The 12,407-nt window shown below is 47.8% G+C and overlaps 24 non-coding genes across 24 annotated transcripts; all 24 read left to right on the top strand.

The window, feature by feature from the left end:
- Positions 1-323: 323 nt before the first annotated feature.
- Trnak-cuu lies at positions 324-396 on the top strand. The gene has a single exon. It is a non-coding gene; the product is annotated as a tRNA-Lys (tRNA).
- Positions 397-714: 318 nt separating this feature from the next.
- Positions 715-786, top strand: Trnat-agu. Its single transcript has one exon. It is a non-coding gene; the product is annotated as a tRNA-Thr (tRNA).
- A 542-nt stretch (positions 787-1,328) lies between these two features.
- On the top strand, positions 1,329-1,401 carry Trnar-ucg. The gene has a single exon. It is a non-coding gene; the product is annotated as a tRNA-Arg (tRNA).
- Positions 1,402-1,839: 438 nt separating this feature from the next.
- On the top strand, positions 1,840-1,912 carry Trnak-cuu. The gene has a single exon. It is a non-coding gene; the product is annotated as a tRNA-Lys (tRNA).
- Positions 1,913-2,230: 318 nt separating this feature from the next.
- Trnat-agu lies at positions 2,231-2,302 on the top strand. Its single transcript has one exon. It is a non-coding gene; the product is annotated as a tRNA-Thr (tRNA).
- Positions 2,303-2,847: 545 nt separating this feature from the next.
- On the top strand, positions 2,848-2,920 carry Trnar-ucg. Its single transcript has one exon. It is a non-coding gene; the product is annotated as a tRNA-Arg (tRNA).
- Positions 2,921-3,358: 438 nt separating this feature from the next.
- Trnak-cuu lies at positions 3,359-3,431 on the top strand. Its single transcript has one exon. It is a non-coding gene; the product is annotated as a tRNA-Lys (tRNA).
- Positions 3,432-3,749: 318 nt separating this feature from the next.
- Trnat-agu lies at positions 3,750-3,821 on the top strand. Its single transcript has one exon. It is a non-coding gene; the product is annotated as a tRNA-Thr (tRNA).
- A 542-nt stretch (positions 3,822-4,363) lies between these two features.
- On the top strand, positions 4,364-4,436 carry Trnar-ucg. The gene has a single exon. It is a non-coding gene; the product is annotated as a tRNA-Arg (tRNA).
- A 438-nt stretch (positions 4,437-4,874) lies between these two features.
- Positions 4,875-4,947, top strand: Trnak-cuu. The gene has a single exon. It is a non-coding gene; the product is annotated as a tRNA-Lys (tRNA).
- A 318-nt stretch (positions 4,948-5,265) lies between these two features.
- Trnat-agu lies at positions 5,266-5,337 on the top strand. Its single transcript has one exon. It is a non-coding gene; the product is annotated as a tRNA-Thr (tRNA).
- Positions 5,338-5,882: 545 nt separating this feature from the next.
- On the top strand, positions 5,883-5,955 carry Trnar-ucg. The gene has a single exon. It is a non-coding gene; the product is annotated as a tRNA-Arg (tRNA).
- Positions 5,956-6,393: 438 nt separating this feature from the next.
- On the top strand, positions 6,394-6,466 carry Trnak-cuu. Its single transcript has one exon. It is a non-coding gene; the product is annotated as a tRNA-Lys (tRNA).
- Positions 6,467-6,784: 318 nt separating this feature from the next.
- On the top strand, positions 6,785-6,856 carry Trnat-agu. The gene has a single exon. It is a non-coding gene; the product is annotated as a tRNA-Thr (tRNA).
- A 545-nt stretch (positions 6,857-7,401) lies between these two features.
- Positions 7,402-7,474, top strand: Trnar-ucg. The gene has a single exon. It is a non-coding gene; the product is annotated as a tRNA-Arg (tRNA).
- Positions 7,475-7,912: 438 nt separating this feature from the next.
- Positions 7,913-7,985, top strand: Trnak-cuu. The gene has a single exon. It is a non-coding gene; the product is annotated as a tRNA-Lys (tRNA).
- A 318-nt stretch (positions 7,986-8,303) lies between these two features.
- Trnat-agu lies at positions 8,304-8,375 on the top strand. Its single transcript has one exon. It is a non-coding gene; the product is annotated as a tRNA-Thr (tRNA).
- Positions 8,376-8,920: 545 nt separating this feature from the next.
- On the top strand, positions 8,921-8,993 carry Trnar-ucg. Its single transcript has one exon. It is a non-coding gene; the product is annotated as a tRNA-Arg (tRNA).
- A 438-nt stretch (positions 8,994-9,431) lies between these two features.
- Positions 9,432-9,504, top strand: Trnak-cuu. Its single transcript has one exon. It is a non-coding gene; the product is annotated as a tRNA-Lys (tRNA).
- Positions 9,505-9,822: 318 nt separating this feature from the next.
- Trnat-agu lies at positions 9,823-9,894 on the top strand. Its single transcript has one exon. It is a non-coding gene; the product is annotated as a tRNA-Thr (tRNA).
- Positions 9,895-10,439: 545 nt separating this feature from the next.
- On the top strand, positions 10,440-10,512 carry Trnar-ucg. The gene has a single exon. It is a non-coding gene; the product is annotated as a tRNA-Arg (tRNA).
- Positions 10,513-10,950: 438 nt separating this feature from the next.
- Trnak-cuu lies at positions 10,951-11,023 on the top strand. The gene has a single exon. It is a non-coding gene; the product is annotated as a tRNA-Lys (tRNA).
- Positions 11,024-11,342: 319 nt separating this feature from the next.
- Positions 11,343-11,414, top strand: Trnat-agu. The gene has a single exon. It is a non-coding gene; the product is annotated as a tRNA-Thr (tRNA).
- Positions 11,415-11,959: 545 nt separating this feature from the next.
- Trnar-ucg lies at positions 11,960-12,032 on the top strand. Its single transcript has one exon. It is a non-coding gene; the product is annotated as a tRNA-Arg (tRNA).
- Positions 12,033-12,407: the final 375 nt, after the last annotated feature.

Raw genomic sequence — 12,407 nt, 5'->3', positions numbered from 1 at the left:
AGCTTAATCAAGGCAAAGGGGTTGTGTAGCGAAACTTTCGGCACAGTGCCGATCAGGAGAGTTTTTTTGGAACTACTGCGTCTGACTCAGGACCCAAAAGCTACGCCACAGGCGTCTGCGCACAGTCGAGCATGTGTGTTGTATAATGGTGCTGATAGCCACGTATCATTTCAAGTGGATTTGATGCGTTTCGGAAAATTTTTTTCATTGAATAGGATTGTAGCTCATTTGTGGCAGCAGGAAATAAGCTGTAGTCAAAAGGATCTTCCATAGATGGTCGCAGGTCGCATAAATACTGTATGGCTCGTAACGCGTTGGGTGGAGCCCGGCTAGCTCAGTCGGTAGAGCATGAGACTCTTAATCTCAGGGTCGTGGGTTCGAGCCCCACGCTGGGCGGCGCCAAATTTTGTGTCTACGCGGATGCAATCTGCGCCCCTCTCGTGAGCCTTGCGTAATGAACGTAACGGGTTACAACGATGCCCAGCTTCGTATGAATATCAGAGGAATGGTTTTTGAAGCTGAAAGTAACTCTGAAATGAAATAAATGTGTTTTGGAATTTTAGGCGTACATCGATATCGTGTGAGATGTGTAGGAAAGCAGCAGCTGTGCTAACTAAATACAAATAATGGTCGCTAATGCGGTGCGTTTCCAGCTGAAGGGCTCCGATTCACTAGTCCATAAGAATAAAGTACCCGAAAAGTGCGCTAGGCGGCGCCTCCTTAGCTCAGTGGCAGAGCGCTGGTCTAGTAAACCAGAGGTCGTGAGTTCGATCCTCACAGGATGCAAATGAATTTTGTAACAGCCCCTTCTACCGTAGCCCTTTCGAAAAAAGCGGTCAAGGATAAAAAAATTTATGAATGGGTGCGGTATTTAAGAAATGCTCTCGCAAGTGAATAGTGCGAATGGTGCTATTAAAGTAGGCACCAGAAACTGCTGCTTTTGGCAGTCTCCGGAGAATGCCGACGTGAAATACTTAGTTCTTGTGATGTATTTTCTACCCCTGGTAGAGACCCTCGCGGTTGTCGTCGTCGTCGGCGCCGCCGCCGCTTTGGTAATAGCGGCAACTCGCCATTGTATGACATAGGGTGAGGTACCTTATGCAACCGACTGAGGTGGCAGTAAGCGATTGAAGCTGATTTGCAACCTCTTGTTTGATCAGCGTCATAAGGGCTTGAATGTAACTTGCGATGGGACACAGCAAGAAGTAGCGTCGCCTTTTTAGTACTGAAATTGGAGATGGAGAATTGCGTCAAAGATGGGAAATTCATTCCGGCAAGCGTACAAATGAAGAAAATGAGGTGTGTGTGGGGAAGCATTCTGTGCCAGTGACCGTGTGGCCTAATGGATAAGGCGTCGGACTTCGGATCCGAAGATTGCAGGTTCGAATCCTGTCACGGTCGAGTTTTTCCAGTTCTGCAAAAGATGCATGCTGTTTTACTGTGTTGTTTGAGTACTACAAACCTAGTTGAAAGTTGCTGCTGTCCGCTTCCTGGCTGCAAACCGGCGTCTACCTGGAGCTTAATCAAGGCAAAGGGGTTGTGTAGCGAAACTTTCGGCACAGTGCCGATCAGGAGAGTTTTTTTGGAACTACTGCGTCTGACTCAGGACCCAAAAGCTACGCCACAGGCGTCTGCGCACAGTCGAGCATGTGTGTTGTATAATGGTGCTGATAGCCACGTATCATTTCAAGTGGATTTGATGCGTTTCGGAAAATTTTTTTCATTGAATAGGATTGTAGCTCATTTGTGGCAGCAGGAAATAAGCTGTAGTCAAAAGGATCTTCCATAGATGGTCGCAGGTCGCATAAATACTGTATGGCTCGTAACGCGTTGGGTGGAGCCCGGCTAGCTCAGTCGGTAGAGCATGAGACTCTTAATCTCAGGGTCGTGGGTTCGAGCCCCACGCTGGGCGGCGCCAAATTTTGTGTCTACGCGGATGCAATCTGCGCCCCTCTCGTGAGCCTTGCGTAATGAACGTAACGGGTTACAACGATGCCCAGCTTCGTATGAATATCAGAGGAATGGTTTTTGAAGCTGAAAGTAACTCTGAAATGAAATAAATGTGTTTTGGAATTTTAGGCGTACATCGATATCGTGTGAGATGTGTAGGAAAGCAGCAGCTGTGCTAACTAAATACAAATAATGGTCGCTAATGCGGTGCGTTTCCAGCTGAAGGGCTCCGATTCACTAGTCCATAAGAATAAAGTACCCGAAAAGTGCGCTAGGCGGCGCCTCCTTAGCTCAGTGGCAGAGCGCTGGTCTAGTAAACCAGAGGTCGTGAGTTCGATCCTCACAGGATGCAAATGAATTTTGTAACAGCCCCTTCTACCGTAGCCCTTTCGAAAAAAGCGGTCAAGGATAAAAAAATTTATGAATGGGTGCGGTATTTAAGAAATGCTCTCGCAAGTGAATAGTGCGAATGGTGCTATTAAAGTAGGCACCAGAAACTGCTGCTTTTGGCAGTCTCCGGAGAATGCCGACGTGAAATACTTAGTTCTTGTGATGTATTTTCTACCCCTGGTAGAGACCCTCGCGGTTGTCGTCGTCGTCGTCGGCGCCGCCGCCGCTTTGGTAATAGCGGCAACTCGCCATTGTATGACATAGGGTGAGGTACCTTCTGCAACCGACTGAGGTGGCAGTAAGCGATTGAAGCTGATTTGCAACCTCTTGTTTGATCAGCGTCATAAGGGCTTGAATGTAACTTGCGATGGGACACAGCAAGAAGTAGCGTCGCCTTTTTAGTACTGAAATTGGAGATGGAGAATTGCGTCAAAGATGGGAAATTCATTCCGGCAAGCGTACAAATGAAGAAAATGAGGTGTGTGTGGGGAAGCATTCTGTGCCAGTGACCGTGTGGCCTAATGGATAAGGCGTCGGACTTCGGATCCGAAGATTGCAGGTTCGAATCCTGTCACGGTCGAGTTTTTCCAGTTCTGCAAAAGATGCATGCTGTTTTACTGTGTTGTTTGAGTACTACAAACCTAGTTGAAAGTTGCTGCTGTCCGCTTCCTGGCTGCAAACCGGCGTCTACCTGGAGCTTAATCAAGGCAAAGGGGTTGTGTAGCGAAACTTTCGGCACAGTGCCGATCAGGAGAGTTTTTTTGGAACTACTGCGTCTGACTCAGGACCCAAAAGCTACGCCACAGGCGTCTGCGCACAGTCGAGCATGTGTGTTGTATAATGGTGCTGATAGCCACGTATCATTTCAAGTGGATTTGATGCGTTTCGGAAAATTTTTTTCATTGAATAGGATTGTAGCTCATTTGTGGCAGCAGGAAATAAGCTGTAGTCAAAAGGATCTTCCATAGATGGTCGCAGGTCGCATAAATACTGTATGGCTCGTAACGCGTTGGGTGGAGCCCGGCTAGCTCAGTCGGTAGAGCATGAGACTCTTAATCTCAGGGTCGTGGGTTCGAGCCCCACGCTGGGCGGCGCCAAATTTTGTGTCTACGCGGATGCAATCTGCGCCCCTCTCGTGAGCCTTGCGTAATGAACGTAACGGGTTACAACGATGCCCAGCTTCGTATGAATATCAGAGGAATGGTTTTTGAAGCTGAAAGTAACTCTGAAATGAAATAAATGTGTTTTGGAATTTTAGGCGTACATCGATATCGTGTGAGATGTGTAGGAAAGCAGCAGCTGTGCTAACTAAATACAAATAATGGTCGCTAATGCGGTGCGTTTCCAGCTGAAGGGCTCCGATTCACTAGTCCATAAGAATAAAGTACCCGAAAAGTGCGCTAGGCGGCGCCTCCTTAGCTCAGTGGCAGAGCGCTGGTCTAGTAAACCAGAGGTCGTGAGTTCGATCCTCACAGGATGCAAATGAATTTTGTAACAGCCCCTTCTACCGTAGCCCTTTCGAAAAAAGCGGTCAAGGATAAAAAAATTTATGAATGGGTGCGGTATTTAAGAAATGCTCTCGCAAGTGAATAGTGCGAATGGTGCTATTAAAGTAGGCACCAGAAACTGCTGCTTTTGGCAGTCTCCGGAGAATGCCGACGTGAAATACTTAGTTCTTGTGATGTATTTTCTACCCCTGGTAGAGACCCTCGCGGTTGTCGTCGTCGTCGGCGCCGCCGCCGCTTTGGTAATAGCGGCAACTCGCCATTGTATGACATAGGGTGAGGTACCTTATGCAACCGACTGAGGTGGCAGTAAGCGATTGAAGCTGATTTGCAACCTCTTGTTTGATCAGCGTCATAAGGGCTTGAATGTAACTTGCGATGGGACACAGCAAGAAGTAGCGTCGCCTTTTTAGTACTGAAATTGGAGATGGAGAATTGCGTCAAAGATGGGAAATTCATTCCGGCAAGCGTACAAATGAAGAAAATGAGGTGTGTGTGGGGAAGCATTCTGTGCCAGTGACCGTGTGGCCTAATGGATAAGGCGTCGGACTTCGGATCCGAAGATTGCAGGTTCGAATCCTGTCACGGTCGAGTTTTTCCAGTTCTGCAAAAGATGCATGCTGTTTTACTGTGTTGTTTGAGTACTACAAACCTAGTTGAAAGTTGCTGCTGTCCGCTTCCTGGCTGCAAACCGGCGTCTACCTGGAGCTTAATCAAGGCAAAGGGGTTGTGTAGCGAAACTTTCGGCACAGTGCCGATCAGGAGAGTTTTTTTGGAACTACTGCGTCTGACTCAGGACCCAAAAGCTACGCCACAGGCGTCTGCGCACAGTCGAGCATGTGTGTTGTATAATGGTGCTGATAGCCACGTATCATTTCAAGTGGATTTGATGCGTTTCGGAAAATTTTTTTCATTGAATAGGATTGTAGCTCATTTGTGGCAGCAGGAAATAAGCTGTAGTCAAAAGGATCTTCCATAGATGGTCGCAGGTCGCATAAATACTGTATGGCTCGTAACGCGTTGGGTGGAGCCCGGCTAGCTCAGTCGGTAGAGCATGAGACTCTTAATCTCAGGGTCGTGGGTTCGAGCCCCACGCTGGGCGGCGCCAAATTTTGTGTCTACGCGGATGCAATCTGCGCCCCTCTCGTGAGCCTTGCGTAATGAACGTAACGGGTTACAACGATGCCCAGCTTCGTATGAATATCAGAGGAATGGTTTTTGAAGCTGAAAGTAACTCTGAAATGAAATAAATGTGTTTTGGAATTTTAGGCGTACATCGATATCGTGTGAGATGTGTAGGAAAGCAGCAGCTGTGCTAACTAAATACAAATAATGGTCGCTAATGCGGTGCGTTTCCAGCTGAAGGGCTCCGATTCACTAGTCCATAAGAATAAAGTACCCGAAAAGTGCGCTAGGCGGCGCCTCCTTAGCTCAGTGGCAGAGCGCTGGTCTAGTAAACCAGAGGTCGTGAGTTCGATCCTCACAGGATGCAAATGAATTTTGTAACAGCCCCTTCTACCGTAGCCCTTTCGAAAAAAGCGGTCAAGGATAAAAAAATTTATGAATGGGTGCGGTATTTAAGAAATGCTCTCGCAAGTGAATAGTGCGAATGGTGCTATTAAAGTAGGCACCAGAAACTGCTGCTTTTGGCAGTCTCCGGAGAATGCCGACGTGAAATACTTAGTTCTTGTGATGTATTTTCTACCCCTGGTAGAGACCCTCGCGGTTGTCGTCGTCGTCGTCGGCGCCGCCGCCGCTTTGGTAATAGCGGCAACTCGCCATTGTATGACATAGGGTGAGGTACCTTCTGCAACCGACTGAGGTGGCAGTAAGCGATTGAAGCTGATTTGCAACCTCTTGTTTGATCAGCGTCATAAGGGCTTGAATGTAACTTGCGATGGGACACAGCAAGAAGTAGCGTCGCCTTTTTAGTACTGAAATTGGAGATGGAGAATTGCGTCAAAGATGGGAAATTCATTCCGGCAAGCGTACAAATGAAGAAAATGAGGTGTGTGTGGGGAAGCATTCTGTGCCAGTGACCGTGTGGCCTAATGGATAAGGCGTCGGACTTCGGATCCGAAGATTGCAGGTTCGAATCCTGTCACGGTCGAGTTTTTCCAGTTCTGCAAAAGATGCATGCTGTTTTACTGTGTTGTTTGAGTACTACAAACCTAGTTGAAAGTTGCTGCTGTCCGCTTCCTGGCTGCAAACCGGCGTCTACCTGGAGCTTAATCAAGGCAAAGGGGTTGTGTAGCGAAACTTTCGGCACAGTGCCGATCAGGAGAGTTTTTTTGGAACTACTGCGTCTGACTCAGGACCCAAAAGCTACGCCACAGGCGTCTGCGCACAGTCGAGCATGTGTGTTGTATAATGGTGCTGATAGCCACGTATCATTTCAAGTGGATTTGATGCGTTTCGGAAAATTTTTTTCATTGAATAGGATTGTAGCTCATTTGTGGCAGCAGGAAATAAGCTGTAGTCAAAAGGATCTTCCATAGATGGTCGCAGGTCGCATAAATACTGTATGGCTCGTAACGCGTTGGGTGGAGCCCGGCTAGCTCAGTCGGTAGAGCATGAGACTCTTAATCTCAGGGTCGTGGGTTCGAGCCCCACGCTGGGCGGCGCCAAATTTTGTGTCTACGCGGATGCAATCTGCGCCCCTCTCGTGAGCCTTGCGTAATGAACGTAACGGGTTACAACGATGCCCAGCTTCGTATGAATATCAGAGGAATGGTTTTTGAAGCTGAAAGTAACTCTGAAATGAAATAAATGTGTTTTGGAATTTTAGGCGTACATCGATATCGTGTGAGATGTGTAGGAAAGCAGCAGCTGTGCTAACTAAATACAAATAATGGTCGCTAATGCGGTGCGTTTCCAGCTGAAGGGCTCCGATTCACTAGTCCATAAGAATAAAGTACCCGAAAAGTGCGCTAGGCGGCGCCTCCTTAGCTCAGTGGCAGAGCGCTGGTCTAGTAAACCAGAGGTCGTGAGTTCGATCCTCACAGGATGCAAATGAATTTTGTAACAGCCCCTTCTACCGTAGCCCTTTCGAAAAAAGCGGTCAAGGATAAAAAAATTTATGAATGGGTGCGGTATTTAAGAAATGCTCTCGCAAGTGAATAGTGCGAATGGTGCTATTAAAGTAGGCACCAGAAACTGCTGCTTTTGGCAGTCTCCGGAGAATGCCGACGTGAAATACTTAGTTCTTGTGATGTATTTTCTACCCCTGGTAGAGACCCTCGCGGTTGTCGTCGTCGTCGTCGGCGCCGCCGCCGCTTTGGTAATAGCGGCAACTCGCCATTGTATGACATAGGGTGAGGTACCTTCTGCAACCGACTGAGGTGGCAGTAAGCGATTGAAGCTGATTTGCAACCTCTTGTTTGATCAGCGTCATAAGGGCTTGAATGTAACTTGCGATGGGACACAGCAAGAAGTAGCGTCGCCTTTTTAGTACTGAAATTGGAGATGGAGAATTGCGTCAAAGATGGGAAATTCATTCCGGCAAGCGTACAAATGAAGAAAATGAGGTGTGTGTGGGGAAGCATTCTGTGCCAGTGACCGTGTGGCCTAATGGATAAGGCGTCGGACTTCGGATCCGAAGATTGCAGGTTCGAATCCTGTCACGGTCGAGTTTTTCCAGTTCTGCAAAAGATGCATGCTGTTTTACTGTGTTGTTTGAGTACTACAAACCTAGTTGAAAGTTGCTGCTGTCCGCTTCCTGGCTGCAAACCGGCGTCTACCTGGAGCTTAATCAAGGCAAAGGGGTTGTGTAGCGAAACTTTCGGCACAGTGCCGATCAGGAGAGTTTTTTTGGAACTACTGCGTCTGACTCAGGACCCAAAAGCTACGCCACAGGCGTCTGCGCACAGTCGAGCATGTGTGTTGTATAATGGTGCTGATAGCCACGTATCATTTCAAGTGGATTTGATGCGTTTCGGAAAATTTTTTTCATTGAATAGGATTGTAGCTCATTTGTGGCAGCAGGAAATAAGCTGTAGTCAAAAGGATCTTCCATAGATGGTCGCAGGTCGCATAAATACTGTATGGCTCGTAACGCGTTGGGTGGAGCCCGGCTAGCTCAGTCGGTAGAGCATGAGACTCTTAATCTCAGGGTCGTGGGTTCGAGCCCCACGCTGGGCGGCGCCAAATTTTGTGTCTACGCGGATGCAATCTGCGCCCCTCTCGTGAGCCTTGCGTAATGAACGTAACGGGTTACAACGATGCCCAGCTTCGTATGAATATCAGAGGAATGGTTTTTGAAGCTGAAAGTAACTCTGAAATGAAATAAATGTGTTTTGGAATTTTAGGCGTACATCGATATCGTGTGAGATGTGTAGGAAAGCAGCAGCTGTGCTAACTAAATACAAATAATGGTCGCTAATGCGGTGCGTTTCCAGCTGAAGGGCTCCGATTCACTAGTCCATAAGAATAAAGTACCCGAAAAGTGCGCTAGGCGGCGCCTCCTTAGCTCAGTGGCAGAGCGCTGGTCTAGTAAACCAGAGGTCGTGAGTTCGATCCTCACAGGATGCAAATGAATTTTGTAACAGCCCCTTCTACCGTAGCCCTTTCGAAAAAAGCGGTCAAGGATAAAAAAATTTATGAATGGGTGCGGTATTTAAGAAATGCTCTCGCAAGTGAATAGTGCGAATGGTGCTATTAAAGTAGGCACCAGAAACTGCTGCTTTTGGCAGTCTCCGGAGAATGCCGACGTGAAATACTTAGTTCTTGTGATGTATTTTCTACCCCTGGTAGAGACCCTCGCGGTTGTCGTCGTCGTCGTCGGCGCCGCCGCCGCTTTGGTAATAGCGGCAACTCGCCATTGTATGACATAGGGTGAGGTACCTTCTGCAACCGACTGAGGTGGCAGTAAGCGATTGAAGCTGATTTGCAACCTCTTGTTTGATCAGCGTCATAAGGGCTTGAATGTAACTTGCGATGGGACACAGCAAGAAGTAGCGTCGCCTTTTTAGTACTGAAATTGGAGATGGAGAATTGCGTCAAAGATGGGAAATTCATTCCGGCAAGCGTACAAATGAAGAAAATGAGGTGTGTGTGGGGAAGCATTCTGTGCCAGTGACCGTGTGGCCTAATGGATAAGGCGTCGGACTTCGGATCCGAAGATTGCAGGTTCGAATCCTGTCACGGTCGAGTTTTTCCAGTTCTGCAAAAGATGCATGCTGTTTTACTGTGTTGTTTGAGTACTACAAACCTAGTTGAAAGTTGCTGCTGTCCGCTTCCTGGCTGCAAACCGGCGTCTACCTGGAGCTTAATCAAGGCAAAGGGGTTGTGTAGCGAAACTTTCGGCACAGTGCCGATCAGGAGAGTTTTTTTGGAACTACTGCGTCTGACTCAGGACCCAAAAGCTACGCCACAGGCGTCTGCGCACAGTCGAGCATGTGTGTTGTATAATGGTGCTGATAGCCACGTATCATTTCAAGTGGATTTGATGCGTTTCGGAAAATTTTTTTCATTGAATAGGATTGTAGCTCATTTGTGGCAGCAGGAAATAAGCTGTAGTCAAAAGGATCTTCCATAGATGGTCGCAGGTCGCATAAATACTGTATGGCTCGTAACGCGTTGGGTGGAGCCCGGCTAGCTCAGTCGGTAGAGCATGAGACTCTTAATCTCAGGGTCGTGGGTTCGAGCCCCACGCTGGGCGGCGCCAAATTTTGTGTCTACGCGGATGCAATCTGCGCCCCTCTCGTGAGCCTTGCGTAATGAACGTAACGGGTTACAACGATGCCCAGCTTCGTATGAATATCAGAGGAATGGTTTTTGAAGCTGAAAGTAACTCTGAAATGAAATAAATGTGTTTTGGAATTTTAGGCGTACATCGATATCGTGTGAGATGTGTAGGAAAGCAGCAGCTGTGCTAACTAAATACAAATAATGGTCGCTAATGCGGTGCGTTTCCAGCTGAAGGGCTCCGATTCACTAGTCCATAAGAATAAAGTACCCGAAAAGTGCGCTAGGCGGCGCCTCCTTAGCTCAGTGGCAGAGCGCTGGTCTAGTAAACCAGAGGTCGTGAGTTCGATCCTCACAGGATGCAAATGAATTTTGTAACAGCCCCTTCTACCGTAGCCCTTTCGAAAAAAGCGGTCAAGGATAAAAAAATTTATGAATGGGTGCGGTATTTAAGAAATGCTCTCGCAAGTGAATAGTGCGAATGGTGCTATTAAAGTAGGCACCAGAAACTGCTGCTTTTGGCAGTCTCCGGAGAATGCCGACGTGAAATACTTAGTTCTTGTGATGTATTTTCTACCCCTGGTAGAGACCCTCGCGGTTGTCGTCGTCGTCGTCGGCGCCGCCGCCGCTTTGGTAATAGCGGCAACTCGCCATTGTATGACATAGGGTGAGGTACCTTCTGCAACCGACTGAGGTGGCAGTAAGCGATTGAAGCTGATTTGCAACCTCTTGTTTGATCAGCGTCATAAGGGCTTGAATGTAACTTGCGATGGGACACAGCAAGAAGTAGCGTCGCCTTTTTAGTACTGAAATTGGAGATGGAGAATTGCGTCAAAGATGGGAAATTCATTCCGGCAAGCGTACAAATGAAGAAAATGAGGTGTGTGTGGGGAAGCATTCTGTGCCAGTGACCGTGTGGCCTAATGGATAAGGCGTCGGACTTCGGATCCGAAGATTGCAGGTTCGAATCCTGTCACGGTCGAGTTTTTCCAGTTCTGCAAAAGATGCATGCTGTTTTACTGTGTTGTTTGAGTACTACAAACCTAGTTGAAAGTTGCTGCTGTCCGCTTCCTGGCTGCAAACCGGCGTCTACCTGGAGCTTAATCAAGGCAAAGGGGTTGTGTAGCGAAACTTTCGGCACAGTGCCGATCAGGAGAGTTTTTTTGGAACTACTGCGTCTGACTCAGGACCCAAAAGCTACGCCACAGGCGTCTGCGCACAGTCGAGCATGTGTGTTGTATAATGGTGCTGATAGCCACGTATCATTTCAAGTGGATTTGATGCGTTTCGGAAAATTTTTTTCATTGAATAGGATTGTAGCTCATTTGTGGCAGCAGGAAATAAGCTGTAGTCAAAAGGATCTTCCATAGATGGTCGCAGGTCGCATAAATACTGTATGGCTCGTAACGCGTTGGGTGGAGCCCGGCTAGCTCAGTCGGTAGAGCATGAGACTCTTAATCTCAGGGTCGTGGGTTCGAGCCCCACGCTGGGCGGCGCCAAATTTTGTGTCTACGCGGATGCAATCTGCGCCCCCTCTCGTGAGCCTTGCGTAATGAACGTAACGGGTTACAACGATGCCCAGCTTCGTATGAATATCAGAGGAATGGTTTTTGAAGCTGAAAGTAACTCTGAAATGAAATAAATGTGTTTTGGAATTTTAGGCGTACATCGATATCGTGTGAGATGTGTAGGAAAGCAGCAGCTGTGCTAACTAAATACAAATAATGGTCGCTAATGCGGTGCGTTTCCAGCTGAAGGGCTCCGATTCACTAGTCCATAAGAATAAAGTACCCGAAAAGTGCGCTAGGCGGCGCCTCCTTAGCTCAGTGGCAGAGCGCTGGTCTAGTAAACCAGAGGTCGTGAGTTCGATCCTCACAGGATGCAAATGAATTTTGTAACAGCCCCTTCTACCGTAGCCCTTTCGAAAAAAGCGGTCAAGGATAAAAAAATTTATGAATGGGTGCGGTATTTAAGAAATGCTCTCGCAAGTGAATAGTGCGAATGGTGCTATTAAAGTAGGCACCAGAAACTGCTGCTTTTGGCAGTCTCCGGAGAATGCCGACGTGAAATACTTAGTTCTTGTGATGTATTTTCTACCCCTGGTAGAGACCCTCGCGGTTGTCGTCGTCGTCGTCGGCGCCGCCGCCGCTTTGGTAATAGCGGCAACTCGCCATTGTATGACATAGGGTGAGGTACCTTCTGCAACCGACTGAGGTGGCAGTAAGCGATTGAAGCTGATTTGCAACCTCTTGTTTGATCAGCGTCATAAGGGCTTGAATGTAACTTGCGATGGGACACAGCAAGAAGTAGCGTCGCCTTTTTAGTACTGAAATTGGAGATGGAGAATTGCGTCAAAGATGGGAAATTCATTCCGGCAAGCGTACAAATGAAGAAAATGAGGTGTGTGTGGGGAAGCATTCTGTGCCAGTGACCGTGTGGCCTAATGGATAAGGCGTCGGACTTCGGATCCGAAGATTGCAGGTTCGAATCCTGTCACGGTCGAGTTTTTCCAGTTCTGCAAAAGATGCATGCTGTTTTACTGTGTTGTTTGAGTACTACAAACCTAGTTGAAAGTTGCTGCTGTCCGCTTCCTGGCTGCAAACCGGCGTCTACCTGGAGCTTAATCAAGGCAAAGGGGTTGTGTAGCGAAACTTTCGGCACAGTGCCGATCAGGAGAGTTTTTTTGGAACTACTGCGTCTGACTCAGGACCCAAAAGCTACGCCACAGGCGTCTGCGCACAGTCGAGCATGTGTGTTGTATAATGGTGCTGATAGCCACGTATCATTTCAAGTGGATTTGATGCGTTTCGGAAAATTTTTTTCATTGAATAGGATTGTAGCTCATTTGTGGCAGCAGGAAATAAGCTGTAGTCAAAA

This window comes from Schistocerca americana, unplaced genomic scaffold (genome assembly GCF_021461395.2).
Source record: "Schistocerca americana isolate TAMUIC-IGC-003095 unplaced genomic scaffold, iqSchAmer2.1 HiC_scaffold_165, whole genome shotgun sequence".
In the NCBI taxonomy this organism is placed as follows: Eukaryota; Metazoa; Arthropoda; class Insecta; order Orthoptera; family Acrididae; genus Schistocerca; species Schistocerca americana.
The sequence above is the reverse complement of the archived record's forward strand: the minus strand, read 5'-3'. Positions and strand labels throughout refer to the sequence as shown.